Source organism: Triticum dicoccoides, chromosome 7A (assembly GCF_002162155.2).
Source record: "Triticum dicoccoides isolate Atlit2015 ecotype Zavitan chromosome 7A, WEW_v2.0, whole genome shotgun sequence".
NCBI lineage: Eukaryota > Viridiplantae > Streptophyta > Magnoliopsida > Poales > Poaceae > Triticum > Triticum dicoccoides.
The window spans coordinates 128,049,454-128,065,413 of record NC_041392.1 but is presented as its reverse complement, the minus strand read 5'-3'; the positions used below and the strand labels follow the sequence as shown (position 1 = coordinate 128,065,413).

The following is a 15,960-nucleotide window of genomic DNA, read 5'->3' as shown; positions in this document are numbered from 1 at the left end:
TTTAGTTTAGGGGTTACCTCGTCTCTCCGATCATAATCGGACGGTCGTGAATAACTAGGCTAGGAAGCTCAATTAAGAAAACAAAGACGTTTTGTAGACGTTTGGGGATGATCTGGCACAAGGGTGATTACTGCCCGGGTCGGGTTCGGGACAACTTTCGGACACGCGCGAGGAGGGCCGCGGGCTGACAAGAGAGTTCAGGTAGGGCCTGACGGTAGGTAGTGAGCTGTGTAGACGGTCTCGAGCTGAGAGAAGATAAGAGAGGGAGGCCCGGCGACTGTTTTCGGAGACCGAAAAACGTCTGACGTTAGACCGGCTATATTGCCGCTATAGTTTAACGGTTGGGCTATCAAACGAGCTCCGAATGCGATGAAACTTGGCAGGCAACCTACTAACAACATAACAACACCACATGCCAACTTTCATCCCATTCTGAGAACATTTTCCGGCCACTTATAAAATACTATTTCGGACATGCCGCGTGCGCGTGCGAGTGTGGTTGGGCTCAGAACGGACAACGGACGGAACTGGGGGAACCCGGACGGATGCAAGTTTTGAAAACATGATGATGCAATGCGGATGATGACATGGCAAGATGCAACACGCAAGCAAATGACAAGGCAACAACAGTGAATAACTGGAGGACACCTGGCACATCAGTCTCGGGGCGTCACAGCAGATGTGAAGCCTCCACCAAAGTTGCTGGCGCCCCACGTTCCACCGGAGCAAGCGCCGCCGCTAGATCGCTCGTCCCTCTCCCCTCCTCTGTGCGTGTCTCTTATTTCCTTTGCTCTGCTCCGATGCCCGGCCTTGTGTCGTCGCCTTGCTTTGGTCCTTACACCTGCAACCGCCGTTTGCCGCGACTGCCTTGGACCCCCGACGCCTGCGGCGACGGCCTCGTGGCTCTTGTAGACGCCAAGCCACGCCTCGGCCTCTCCTCTAGCCTCCTGTCGCGCCCGCCAAGCCATGCCTGGCCCTCTCCTCCAGCCTCCTCTCGTGCCCGTGTGGATCTCGCGAGCCAGCCCCGTCCGCCTCCGGCCGATGCCAGCACGCAGAGCCGTCGTCCGTGCGCTCAAGCCGGCTCAGACCGCCGCCTTCTCAGCTTGGCCACACCAGCCGCCCCTCTGAACTTCCCCGTCGGTCTTCGCCTCCTGCACGAGCCCCCGTCGTCCGTGCGCTCCGGCAGCTCCCCGTCGCGCCCGAGACCGCCTCGAATCTTCCTACCGAGGCCTCCGCTGCGACCAGCCTTTAACATGGGTCGACGCTGGCGGCAAGCAGTGGCGCGTGCCCGGCGGTGGAGAACGGCAGAATAAGCGTACGCGCGGTGGTGAGCCAGTCCAATAAGAGATAAGGGTCGCATGCATAATTTCTAACAAATGCAGTGGTTTTTGCGTAAAAACGAAACATTTTTCCAGAGTGCCACTTAAATAGGGAGTACGGGTTGATTTCAAAGAAACAAAGGGGCTTTTTCGCAAAAACGTCGACGACGTACGACCTAATCGCTTTATTATTATTAGGGGAGATTAAAACACCACAAGTAAAAGCTTACACGGTACATACTCTGTTTCAATTTGAACTGTCAACACGTTTTATATTTAGGAACAAAGGTAGTAGATTTCAGTAGACCTCGTCATAAAACTTCAAAAACCTTAATTTGTTAAACGCAAGTAAAACCATAATTTTAAACCTTATCTATAGGAATTTGTAAAATCCGACGCAAGTTCAGGGAAGTGACAAAATAGATCCTCAAATCATGGTTTTCGAGGCTAGTATGCCAGTGGGAAGCTTTTGTATAGGAATTTGCAAGAAGCTGAACACACAAATGCTTTGTTTACAATATGGCCGAGCTATTTTGTTAGTCATCACTTGTAATATCTGTTATTTCTCGTATTCTTTGCACTATCATGATAGTTGATGAATAGATTAAAAGTTTTTCTAAAAAAAAAAAGACCAAAGGTTGAACTTGGATGGTGAGAATCAGCTTGGCTTAAAATTGTTTGATGCGTCGTGTCGCTCCTCTTGATGCAAACGTACCTTTCTTTGCAACTTTGATACAAACGTACTCAAAGTAAACTCGGACGAGGCTATCCTTTTGCTGTTCTATATGATTCGTGGCCGTCCGTGTTAATTAGCGTCGACGGTCAGATATTCACGTTTCTTTTCACGTTCAGGTTTAGGATTTCCTACTATCTGTACAACTTCCTTATATTATCGGGCTGACGGTCTGGGCGGACGAACAAACCTAACGAAACAAGATGGGAATAAGGTCGAGGAGGCGAACCAGAGCCGCATCAACTGATCCACCGTGCCGCCGCCGCCGCCACCGCCGCCGCCGCACGGTGGACGTGCATAGTTTTCCTTGGTCGGTGATGTGGAGGGACTGGGCGGCTCTCCCCCGCGACGTACTGTGGCTCATCCTGAGCCTTCTCCCGCAGGCCGACATCCTCCGCGGCGCTGGGTGCGTGTGCGTCTCGTGGCGGCAGCTGGCCGTCGACGAGCCGCTGCTGTGGCGGCACATCGACCTCGCCGCCGACAAGGACAAGGACAAGGGCAAGGACTCGGACTCGGACTCGGACTCGGACATAGACTCGGACTCGGACACAGACTCGGACACAGACTCAAACTCAGACCCACCGGCAGGGTGGCAGGCGACGGCGTGTGCTGCCGTGCGGCGCAGCGCCGGCCATTGCGAGTCCTTCCGTGGCCCCGTCGACGACATTTTCCTGCTCTACTTGGCAGACAGGTAGGCACCCCACGCGGCCATCGATCAGTTGATCTACAATCTGGTCACACATGCATCTCCCTGATCAACGTCTCAATAACCACAGGGCGCCATTGTTGCAGAGCCTTCACGTGACGTGCCCGTACGACATGGGCCGCACCCGCATGGAAAGCGAGATCTTCATCACGATGGTGGTGAAGAAGCTCCCTCTGCTGGAGCAGCTCGTGCTGTCCGACGGCCTGATCGAGCCAGGCTCGTTGGCTGCCTTCGCCGACCACTGCCCACGCTTCCGGCTGCTCAACACCGGCGGCTGTCACACCTGTGGCCGCATCAACAACACGTTGCGAGCGAGGCTGGAGAGCAGGATCAAGGATGTCCGGCTGCCAGTCCTGGCCGGCCGCTGCGGATGGATCCGCTTGATGCGTCCTCGGACGGGACGTTTGCGCGGGTGGCAAGTACCCCCGAATTAAACATTCGCGTAATTTGATTATAGAATCTGTCTATCTCACATCTAATATCTCACATTTAAGATGATGCCATTTTTTTTATTGTCCAGCCAAGCTGTTGTTTTATTGTTTGTTGGTTTTCTATCCGGCTCAGTTTTTGAAAAAAAAAGACGCAAAACAATAAGGCGCACGCACCAGGTGTCTAAGATGATGCCATTTTTTTATGGCCAGTACTAGGCGCCGGTCCGCCGGCGCTAGATTCGGCCGGTCAGACCCAGCCGTTCGATCTGGTACAGTACAGCCGTCCAAAAAAATCATTCGCCCCGATCTAGCCTTCCCTTCCGTCTTCTTCCTTCCCACAAATCCCAAATAAAATCCCACGCCGCTGTCCCCGCGGCTCCGCCTTCGTGTGCAGCTCGGCGAGGGGAACGACTGCCGGCCGCCGCGCGCTTGCACCTCTATTCCTTGTAGCCCCTCTGCTGCTCGCCGGAGAACCTTCTCGCTAGTTAATTTTCAGTTACAAGCTCCACCTCAGAGTTGCAACTCCCCCGTCAACGCTCCATGGTTGTGGCACCCAATGTGTCGCCTCCGCCACTCGTCGTCGACCCTCGCTGCGACTGACGACCACCATTAAACGACATTGAGTGAATGTAGCAAAATACATCGCCGGGTAGTAGCAAAAAACACCAACGGTGGCAGCAAGAAAAATTGGTCGCCGGCGTCACAGCTCTGCCACCAGGGATGTAGCAAATTACCTCGCCGATAGTAGCAAAATTAGACGATGGCAGCAAAAAGAAATTTGGCTGCCAGCGTCGCAGCTCCGCCATCATGGATGTAGCAAATTACCTCGCCGATAGTAGCAAAATCAGACGACGGTTGCAGCAAAAATGTCACCGTCATCGCGGGGGCGCAGGTCCGCCATGATGAATGTAGCAAAATCGTTTGCTGGCTGCAGCTTTTTGCGCCGCTGCTTCCAGCTTTTTGCATCGATGGTTCCAACATTGGCAGCGACGGTGTGGTTGCAGCTCGCGGACCGCCGACCGCCGATTAGCCGCTGTGTAGGTTACAGCTTGCCGACCACCGGATGTAGCACCGCCTGATGCCGGTTGTAGCGCTGCAGCCGTGGGGAGGCAAGAGCTGCGCGAGCACCGCATCAGCAAAGTCGCTCCTCGGGAAAGATTGACGTGCTTGACCACCATGGCTTGCAGTCTGGAGGAAGGGGATTTGGGAAGAAAGAGATGTGGAAAAACGAGTGGACGTTGTTGTCTTGGGGAAGATAAGACGAAGAAGGAAGCGGTGCGTGTGGGGCCAGAGTGACGTGTTGCATGCTCGATGGCGCAAAGCGCGTTAGCGAGCGAGGCGTCCGGCCCAGTTTCGGCCGGTTCGCCGATTACAAACATTTACCTTTTTTTATTGTCCAGCCAAGCTGTTATTTTATTGTTTGTTGGTTTTCTATCCGGCTCAGTTTTTGGAAAAAAAAAGACGCAAAACAATATAAGGCGCCCACCAGCTGTCGAACTTCCAACCTCCTATTCCTACACACACACTTACATCCACTACAACTAAGGACTATTCTTGTGTAATCACAGACACGAACATTTAATAACTCGGTCAGCATCAGATCTGGTCAGTGGTCACTAGCTGCGTTTTCCACTTTTATTATTTTATAATTAATTTTCTGTGAGGAACAAAGTTTGGTCAAAACAAATTTCAAAAAATATGTTCATGAATTTATATATTTTTCAAATTATGAAAAATGTTAACGAATACCAAAAAGATTCTAATTGCGGTGAACAATCTATTAATATATGATGATCACTTTCTGAATACACACATTTTTTTTGCAATATACGGTGAACATTCTATTTTGATATACGGTGAACTTTTTTATATATGATGAACTAAAAGCGAACTTTTTTATATACATTGAACTAAAAGCAAATAGGAAAAAAACAAAAGAAACGAGAAAACCAAATAGAGTAAACAAATAAATAAGAAGAGAACAAAAATGAACACATTTTGATTTTTTTAAATCATAAACATGAACAATTTTAGAAAAATGAACAAATTTAGATATTTGAAACTTGTGAATTTATGAAAAAAGAAAAAAAAATCATAAAAATGAGATAAATTTTTGAAAAATAGAAAAATAAAAGCAGAGCAAAAACAATGAAGAAAATGATAAATAAAAAACAAAAATCATGAAGAAAACAAAACAAAAAATGTAGCCTAACTACTTGGGCCGGCTCATCTGCAGTTTGTTCGCTGATGAGGGTGGACTTGCAGCTAGGACAAAAAAAAGTCGGACCCGTAGTGGCAAGTCGAGGGTGGACTCTCAATTGGGAATAAAAAAGTTCGGACCCGAGTTGCGAGTCGAGTTTGGATTTGCAACTGGGACCAAAAAGGTTGGGCCCTAATTGCGAGTCAAGGGGTGGAATTGCAACTAAGAAAAGAAAAGGTCGAGCTCCAGTTACGAGTCAATGGTGGAATTGCAACTGGGATAAAAGATTAGGTCCCAGTTGCGAATCGTGGGTGGACTCCAAATTGGGACTAAAAAAGTTCGGGCCCCAATTGCGAGTCGAGTGTGGACGTGAAAACAAAAGAGAGGTTGAGCCCTAGTTGCGAGTCAAGGGTGGACTTGCAACTCAGACACAAAAGGTTGGGCCCCGGTTGCGAGTCGAGGGTGGACTTGCAACTCGGACGAAAAAGGTTGGGCCCTAGTTGCGAATAAAGGGTGGAATTGCAACTCGAACACAAAAAGGTTGGGCTCAGTTGTGAGTCAAGGGTGGCTTGCAACTCGGACAAAAATGGTTGGGCCCTAGTTGTGAGTAAAGGGTGAACTTGTAACTCAGACAAAAAAGGTTGGTCACCAGTTGCGAGTCGAGGGTGGCTTTGCAACTTGGGAAAAAAAATCTACCCCCATTTGTGTCGAGAGTGAACTTGCAACTAGGACAAAAATGATTCAGGCCCAGTTAAGAATCGAGGATGGACTTTCAACTAGGACAAAAAAGGCCCGAGCCCCGTCGCGAGTCAAGACTATACTTGCAATTAGGACCAAAAGTGTCGAGACCCGGTTGCGAGCGAGAGTGCAATTGCAATCGGGAAAAAAGGCCATGGCCCAGCTGCGACTCGAGGGTGAACTTGGAACTCGGACAAAAAAGGTTGGACCCCAACTGCGAGTTGAGGGTGGACTTGCAAATGGCACAAAAAATGTCATGTCCTAGTTACAAGTCAAGGGGGGTATTGCAACTAAAACAAAAAAGTTCGGGCCTCAATTGCGAGTTGAATGTGCACTTGCAACTGGAAAAAAAATCAAACCCAGTTGTGAGTCGACGATGGACTTGCAACTGGAAAAAAAGGCCGGGTTCCAGTTGCGAGTCGAGGGTGGACTTGCAACTCGGACAAAAAAAGTTCGGGCCCTAGTTGCGAGTCGAGGGCGTACTTGCAACTGGGACAAAAAAGGTCAGGCCTGAGTTGCGAGTCAAGGGTGGCTTTGCAACTTGAGAAAAAAGGTCTACCCCCATTTGTGTCGAGAGTGAACTTGCAACTAGGACAAAAATGATTGAGGCCTAGTTAAGAATTGAGGATGGACTTTCAACTGGGACAAAAAAGGCCGGAGCCCTGTCATGAGTCAAGGGTATACTTGCAATTAGGACCAAAAGTGTCGAGGCCAGGTTGCGAGTCGAGAGTGCAATGGCAACCGGGAAAAAAAGGCCATGGCCCAGTTGCGACTCAAGGGTGAACTTGGAACTCGGACAAAAAATGTTGGACCCCAATTGCGAGTTGAGGGTGGACTTGCAACTGGGACAAAAAATGTTATGTCCTAGTTACAAGTCGAGGGGGTATTGCAACAAAAACAAAAAAGTTCGGGCCTCAATTGCGAGTCGAAGGTGCACTTGCAACTAGAAATAAAATCGGACCCAGTTGCGAGTCGACGATGGACTTGCAGCTAGAAAAAAGGTCGAGTTCCAATTGCGAGACGAGAGTGGACTTGCAACTCGAACAAAGAACGTTGGGCTCCAGTTGCGAGTCGAGGGCGTACTTGCAACTGGGACAAAAAAGTCAGGCCTCAGTTGCGAGTCGAGGGATGGCAAAAGCTGAGCCGAACAGGCCTAGACAACAAACATGATATGTAATAAAACAAACAACAACAAACGAGGCGGAAGGTAAAGAGAACGCTTTCATGAAAATTACAGGAACTAAATTAACCGGTGAATTTTAAAACTTACAAAATTTTAAAAATCATGGATTAAAAAGACCAAAAAAATAAATAAAACCAAAAACAAAAGTTTAAGAACCAAAATAAAATAAATTAGGAAAAAACAAACAAGGGAAAACCAAACAACTTTATAGCGAAGTTGTATCCTACTATAATGCACTTAGATGTAAGGCACCATTTCACATCTATAGCAACCCCGTAAAATAAAAAGGTCAAAGAAAATGGAAAACCAAATAGAGACAATAGAGGAAAGAAAGAAAAATAAAAACAACTAGATGATAATTCTTAACAAAAAAACACATTAAAATATGTAGAAAATACAAAAAACGCTCAGGGAAAAAAAAGAAAAAGAAACCACAGCACGCCCAGCATTCCCTTCCATCTTATCCCCGTCACACATTTTAGAAAATACAAAATGCAAAAAAAGAAGTTGTATCTGGCCGTGTGGACATAATGATGCGATCTATGGATCCATCACAACAAAATGCATGCACGATCCATGAGCCCATAAAACACACAAGAAAAAACAAATAAACGGGCTAGCGAACAAACAAACTACAGAAATCCCACTAAAAAAACTACAGAAATCGGCTTGCTGCGGGAAAGGAAAACAGCCCACCCATCTCCGTGTCGTAGAAAAGGACCGACGGGCGAGACAAGAAAGCGTGACGCGGGACAAGCACGAGATCTCCCTTGCACGAATTTTAAAGACAAAAATCCAATGATAAAAGACTTAGATGTGAGATACTATTTCACATCTAGATGTGAAATAGCAAACCTGTTGGTTATAACCCCCCCCCCCCAGCTCGTGTGCCTTGGATCTTAAGCCCCTTTCTTCGTCTCCCTTCCTTCTAAGCCCCCCAGTTCGGTTTTGTTGTTGCTAATTCCCCTCTTTGGCATCCTTACGCCTTGTATAATGGGAGGTGCTTACACAAATAAACCAGACTTTCCTTAAGCACCGGTGCTTATTTGTACAGGGTAGACGCTTACCTAAGCGTCTCTTTTGTAGAAATAGGCACCGGTGCTTCAGAAAATCTCGGTTTATTTTTCTAAGCACCCCTCTAAGCATCTCCCATTGTACAATGCCTTAACATATTTGTCAATATATAACCAACCAAAGGGCACCTGATTAGACAGAACTGCTCTTCAGTTTCTACCCAGCTCCAGATCGACGCAGACCTCAGCTCAGCCGGCCGCCGCCAAGCCTCAGCTCCGCCGGTCACCACCAATCTCTACTCCAACCAGCTGCCGGGCGCGCTCCTGGCCCCAATCCATGGCCCCGCCCGCCCGCCTCCGGGTCGACCCCGCGTCTCCTGGTCGTCCACCGCTACCGAACGAACCGGAGTGAGCACGCGCGCACCCAACTCTACTATCTCCCTTCCTCCTCCGTTTTCCCTGGCACCTAGTCTAGTGTGACGCCGAACATGGCCGAGCAAGCCATCTCTGTCTCGCGACTGACTGGATGAGCAGAAACATAAACGAACGAGCAACTTCTTTGTCTTGCGACTTGAAGAAAACATACGAGGGCGGATCGAGTGGTCTTTTCATAATATAATTAGACTAATATATTGGATTTATATTAGCTTAATGAAGAGATAACTATGCCAAAGGGGGAAATTAGCAACAACGAAACAAAACTGAGGGGGTTAGAAGGAAGGGAGATGAAGAAAGGGGCTTAAGATCCAAGGCACACGAGCTGGGGGGTGGGTTATAATCAATTCTCCCATTTTGTTCAGAAGATGGCGCACTTTGGATTATGAATGTCAACATGTTTTTTTCGTTTTTGTAGAGTATGAATTTGCGTACCAGTTTGGAGTAGAAGAAAGCGACAATAATTACAGGAAAACTTCTCTCCTGATCAGGCTATGGCGCCAGCCAGATATAGATTTTACAGTTGGCATAAAAGAAACCGGTGTCTCTTGATGGTTTTGAGGTTAACTGTCTGAGTACTGAGTACTAACTTCGGCAAGGAACAGGGGGAGCTATTTCAGGCTTCAATACAGATAAAAATATGATCCTGATAAGTGTCATATGTGTGGCATGAAGCAATTCCATCCTGATGTTTCTTGATGACAACTTTAGTTACCGGAGGATGGCAACTATAATTGTGAAGCATGACAACTTTCTGTTTGGACCGTGAGTTCTTTTTTTTTGCAGTTTTTTTTCGGATGGGAATTTGAGTTGTAAAAACATCAGGCATGTGTTACTTCGTGCCACACATTTGACACTTATCATTTGCTTTTTCTAACCAGACAATCCAACCATTTTAGCATGTCTTTGATTTATCGGTATAATTCTAAGTATTAAATTGACCTCTTCTCCACCGAGAGTCGCGGCAGAAGGTCTATTCATACTCGGTGCAAACGCGTAAGCAACAAGATGTTCTATTTGAACAAAAGAGATGATGCGTGGGACACTGTATATTAGGAACCTAAAAAATGACAAATTTTCTTTTCTTTTCCTAAAAAATACAAGAGGAATATAGTTATCTCTTGCTTTTTCGGCACATGATATAAATTGCCATATAATAGCATTGCATTTTAAATCCATGTTGTCCCTCTCTCTAGAAACATCAACACCCCCCAAAATCAGCCTATGTTTTTCGAGTTAAATCCGCATAACCACCATATTCGTGTCATGATTAGCCGAAAACCACCACTTTACGTGTTGTGATATTTCACACCGAACCAAAATTTTGATAGTGGAAAAAACACGAAGTAAAAAAATGACCTCGTTTTGATGTGGCGGTGGCGGCGCAATGACCTCCGACGTAGCGGTGACATCGGCGTCCCTCTCCATGACCGGGTTCTCGTCGCCGGCTTCCCCAGTCTGCGCCGAGAACTCTGGTGGCGGCGGTGCGGAGTTCAAGGGGATGACAAACACTGCCGACTGGTGGCGTGCGGCTTCTTCCACGCGCTTCTTCTCCGCATCGGCGGCCTCGGTTTCCGCCAGCTTCTTCAGAGCGGTGGCCTCCACCTTGTTGGCTTCCACCTTCTTCAGGCGGCCGGAGTCCCGCTCCTCACGCGCCTCCTGCGCGTTCCACTCCATCGCCTCCCGGAGGTCGGCGGTGGGGTCAACCCTTCGGGTGGTGGAGGAGGTCTCTGCCGACTTCACGACGAAGCCGGCAGCCGACTTCTCAAGAGAGAGAGGGGCCCTAAAGCTGGAAAACAAAGTAAAGAAATTTCAGACAGACTCAATAAAGAAATACGAAGATACGAAGGAAGGTGGTGCTTACGCTGAAATAAGTTGCGGCGTCTTCACCACCTTGCGGAAGCGGCTGGCCTTTGCGGCCGCCTCGTCCCGCTTGATCGCCGCGGCTGAGCCCTTGGGCTTCTTCGACCGGCTGCCAAACAGGCTCGCCCCGGCCCTGCGCTTCTTTCCGCCGCCTTGGGCGTCCAGCGGAGCTGACGAGCCCGTGCCCTACTGGCTGGCTCCTGGCTGTTGGCGTGGGACGACCTCCTCGTCATCATCGGGCCAGTCCTTGAGACTGGCCCCAAGTCTCGGGCCGCCCGCTGCGCCTCCTCCTCCCTCGGCGTCGTCCTCCAGGGCCGCCGCCCCCAGGTCGGGGTCGTCAACGTCACTCTCCGCCCGGTCGGGGAGGAATTCGCGGTCCGGCCCCGTGGTGTCGGCTGCTGGCTGGAGGAGGGGGTTCTGACCAAAGCCGACTGGTCAAACGGATAAAACGGACTCGGCAATGAAGAAGTCAGAGAGAAAGAGAAAAAGAAAACCACTCACCAGAGGCGGAGGGCGGCACGTGAATACGGCTCCTTGCCGAATTTCCACTCTTCTCGAAGGTCACAGTTCGCCAGATAATTCACCATATAGGCCACCTCCTCGCGAGGCATCTCCTTGGTGCACATCCGACTTGGGTCCCGGTGCCCGCTCATCTGGCAGATCATGTGGGGGCGACTTTGAAGAGGGAGCACTCGGCGGGCCACGAAGGCGGCCAGCAAGTCTGGCCCGGTCAGTCCCTCCGACTGTGCTAGTAGTCGAAGCCGCGCAACGGCACCGGCTCCCGCTTGCGTCAACGTCCGGGCCCGGTACGACCAGTTGGGTTGCCTCCCAGCCGGCGGGCCGGCTACGAAGGCCGGCAGGTTGATCCAGTCGCCCTATGTGGAGACGTTCTTCACGTAGAAGTACGACCGCTGCCACATCTTCACCGACTTGATCAGCTTGATGGAAGGAAACGGGTTGTCGGCCCCCGACCTCCGCACGGCGATGAACGCGCCACACTGAGCCGGCACGCCCGCGGCTTGGGTGCCAAGCTTGGAGTAGAAGAACTCCCCCCAGAGCTCCATGGTGGGGAGAACACCGATGAAGCCCTCGCACAGGGTGACGAAGGCGGATAACAACACCACCGTGTTGTGGGTGAGGTGGTGAGGCTGGAGTCCGTAGAACTCAAGGAACAAGCAGAAGAAGTTGCTCGCCGGCAGGCCCAGGCCGCGCAGGCAGTGCGAGCGGAAGACGACCCGCTCGCCCTCCTGCGGCACCGGCGAGATCTCTCCCCTCCGCGCGAGGCGGACCCTCACGAGGTCCTCGCCGGGCAACCGACGCGTCTTGTGGAGGAAATCGACGTGGTCATCGTGAACCTACGAACCATCCCAGGTGCCGGAATGCGCCATAGGGGGCGTGACGGCGGAGGAAGAGCTCATCGTGAGCAGACTGCCGCAGCGCTCGACGTAGCTTGAGGTGCGGTGGAGAGAGAGAAGAAGAAGCAATGAGGAGGTGGGACGCGCATGCTCCACCATCTCCCTCCCCCCTACTTATAGCCCAGTGGGCTGCGAAGCCGAGGGGGCAGTTGTGGGATTTACTGCTCCCACTACTCCACGCCCCCACGTTTATCGCGCAAAGTTACTGCGCGCTAATTTCGTGGGAATCTCAACCACCCCCCACGGCCACAGCGGATCCCCTCGCATGCCGAGGCGTGGTAGTGGCGGGCCCCGCCTGCAGACATGTCCCATCTTGAGGATGGGTAGGCGGGCTGGCCCGGCCACTGGTTGCCACGTGGCGGGCACGGAGTGGGTGGCGGTCAAGAAGCATAGCTCACATGCTACTGAGTTCCCGCCGGGGAATTCGAAAGCATTTTTGGACAAGTCAAAGTCAGGCGACTCCGACTCCTACTAGTCGGCCCGACGGAAGTCAAACAAGGTCTCACCTCAAGCACTCGGAGAAAGAAACTGCTAAGGCTCCTCGGCTGATCCTCCGCGGTGCCTCACCAGCTTCGGGGACTACTGTCGGAGTAATGGGCCACGGGTAGGCTAACCCGAGGCCCAGAACCTTTCAAGACATCGGGGCTGACTGCGCCCCTCAAGACACCAGGATGGAGAGACGCCTTCCAGAGGCCGGCTAAAGGAAGAGCCGACGGCCCGCATGCGGCCGAGTCGTGGCGGCGAGGTCAAGACGGGCCGACTCCCGCCTGGCGGCTCCCAGAAAAGCCGGCCACGGGGAGTCGGCCCACGACACCAACAAAGCCCGTGCCCTCATAAGGGAGGATGGGATGGGAGTGGCCACAGTAAAGCCCACTCCCTCCCATTTTCATGGGATGGCTAGGCCACAGTGCATCATACCAGCGGAGATCTCCGTCCGGCGAGGCACTGTTGCTGTGCCATCCCTGACATCAGCAACAGTAGGCGAAATCCTGCACCCACGACGGCCTATCGGTACGGACCACGGACGATGGGCCCTACCGGCCAGCGAGAGTCCAGAAGACGGCAAGAGCACCACCAGCCGGACCCGAAGGGAGCCGGCCCCCGGAAGTCGGCCTGCCCCTCCCACGGGTCCCACGCGCCATTAACCAGACGAGACGGGGAGTGGCTACAGTAATCGCCCGCCAGGTAGCATCGCTGTAGCCACGACCCCCTGACCAAGCCTGTGTCATTAGAAGCACGGCTACAGTAATCGGCAGTGGCCAAGACCCGCAAGCAGCGGGTATGGCCTGTCCGCTCCTTACCAGACCAGTCAGCGGGGCCCACCAGCCGGCGGGCCCCTGTAGTCGGTAGAGAAGACAGCATGCAAAGAGACTGACGGCTGGGCCCTCCGCCCAGTTGGTTTACCGTTGTACTCCGGGGGGTAGGCCTATATAAACCCCCGCGGCACCCATGCAAAGGTTTTGGACCCATTAGAACTAGACCAGATCTTAGAGAAGGAAGAGAGCTGGCCTAGCCTCCTCCTGTCCATAGATACAGCTCGAGGAGCACCATTTGTACTCACTCTTTCCTTAGTGATCACGCGGAGACCCCGCAGAGTAGGACTAGGGGTGTTATCTCCTAGGAGAGCCCCGAACCTGGGTAAAGTTCGCCGGCGTACGTGTCTATGCCTCATCCCATATCGAGGCACCGGCTACGTTCTACTCGCCCCCACCATGATAAGCCATCCATTGGCATATGTCGCACCCAACCCCCGACACCAATCAAAGCCATATGCCCTCCACTGCCCTACAAACAATCCCCATCACTTGGCCTTTCGCGGTCTGAGGACTCGACATGGTTGGACCTCTTAAAGGGGGAAGCCATAAGAAAAAATATCTGCTGGTTATGGTGGACAAATTCACTAAGTGGATAGAGGCTAAACCAGTCAAAACGGCTGAGTCCGGCCCGGTGATAGAGTTCATATCCGATGTTGTGCATCGTTATGGTGTCCCACACAACATCATCACTGACAACGGCTCCAGTTTCACAGCCGACAAGGTAAAAACCTGGTGTACTGCTCTGGGGATCAAACTCGATTACGCCTCCGTCTACCACCCACAAAGCAACGGTCAAGTAGAACACATCAACGGTCTTATTATGAGCGGCATCAAGCCCAGACTAGTGCGGTCTTTGAAAGAACCAGACAAACACTGGGTTGAGGAGCTCGACTCCGTACTCTGGGGGCTGTGGACCACGCCCAACCGTACTACCAGATACACACCTTTCTTCATGGTGTATGGTGCAGAGGCCGTATTACCCTGCATTATTATTCACGACTCACCTAGAGTGCGTATGTACGAAGAGAGAGAGAGAAGCCGAGCTCGATCGGCAGGACAGCCTAGATGCCCTGGAGGAGGAATGCGATGTCGCAAAAGCTCGTTCAGTACTTTACCAACAGCTGGCTCGATGATATCAAAGAAGAGAAGTATGGGCCAAGGCTTACAACATCAGCGAACTCGTTCTACGCCTCCCGAAGTAGAAAAAGGACAAAGTCAAGACCAAATGGGAGGGTCCCTTCATAATTGACGAAGTTCTCACCGGAGGAGCGTACCTTCTTTGCGATGCATCAGACAATCGCCTCAAGCCGAACCCTGGAATGCGACCAGACTCCGAAGATTCTACGCCTAGCGCTAAATTCATTGTTCGTCTTCTCCCCTGTAGTTTCCATTATTTTCTCTCTCTTTTTCTGATTACTTTCTTTTTCTCTCTTTAAAAAGCTTTAAGTACGGCTAGACCGCACATCATTGGCAGATACATCTTTAAACATGTACGCCACTTGTACCTGGGGGCTTCTCGAACAGAAGTTCTTGCCATTCCTTGAGCATCAAGCTCCTCACATATGAGTTTTTCCATATTTACCTTTTCTTCGCCACTATATGCATCGATATGACTTAAGTTTTGGCCAAGCTGGGTTGCCTGGCTCATGTGCTTATGCCCTACGTTCCTGTTAGTTCGGCTAGGGCATAAAGGGAGCACCTTTGCGATTGTTACTGCCAGGTCATCCGGATGTGTACCTCAGACTGGGTGAAGCCGAAAGCTAGCGTTCTTAAGGGAATATTCGGTCGGTGAATTAAAGATGTTTTCTAAACTCACTCCATTGTGCACCCCCAGAAGTTATACGAACTGTGGTGCTCGCATCACAATCCCGACATGTACATTAAATGCATGCACACCTAGGGAAAGAAACCCTTAACGGAACTATTCTCTCTGGAAGATGTTTCTTACGATATCCATGTAATATAACATAGCTAGCCGGATACAACTGGTCTGTTCAAGCAACTATGACCCCTACGCCTAGTTTTCCAAGCATACCCCGGCCTATTCGGCCGCGATGGTATTCGAAAACAGTCCGCACCTTAGAGTCCGGAGGTTGAAGCTAAATGGTCTGCCATGACAAATGATATACAATTCAGCTAGATGAGGAAAAGGACACATTCACTTGGACTCGAACACCTCTTCCTCTAGACCTTCCAACAGGTAGTCTAACTTACAATCCTATTGAGAATATTTGGCAGCCACTTCTACTTGGTCATATACTATACTAACGTGAATTTCTTCCCCATTCGGCCCTACCGGCCCGACACGAGCCATGTGATTAGGATCCAGCTTGGTGTAGCGCGTCTTCACCATGGCTGTCGGTGTCAAAACCAACGGATCTCAGGTAGGGGGTCCCGAACTGTGCGTCTAAGGCGGATGGTAATAGGAGGCAGGGGACATGATGTTTTACCCAGGTTCGGGCCCTCTTGATGGAGGTAAAACCCTACGTCCTGCTTGATTATTCTTGATGATATGAGTAGTACCAGAGTTGATCTACCACAAGATCGGAGAGGCTAAACCCTAGAAGCTTGCCTATCATATGATTGTATGTTGTCCTACGGACTAAAA

The 15,960-nt window shown here is 50.8% G+C and overlaps 1 long non-coding RNA gene and 1 pseudogene across 1 annotated transcript; one reads left to right on the top strand and one right to left on the bottom strand.

The window, feature by feature from the left end:
* The first annotated feature begins 2,255 nt into the window (after nt 1-2,255).
* Nucleotides 2,256-3,209, top strand: LOC119333261 (annotated as a pseudogene).
* Nucleotides 3,210-3,367: 158 nt separating this feature from the next.
* LOC119331131 lies at nt 3,368-4,397 on the bottom strand. The gene is made up of 2 exons (XR_005160396.1): nt 4,015-4,397; nt 3,368-3,897 (listed from the first exon to the last, which is right to left on the bottom strand). It is a non-coding gene; the product is annotated as an uncharacterized LOC119331131 (long non-coding RNA).
* Between the last annotated feature and the right edge of the window lie 11,563 nt (nt 4,398-15,960).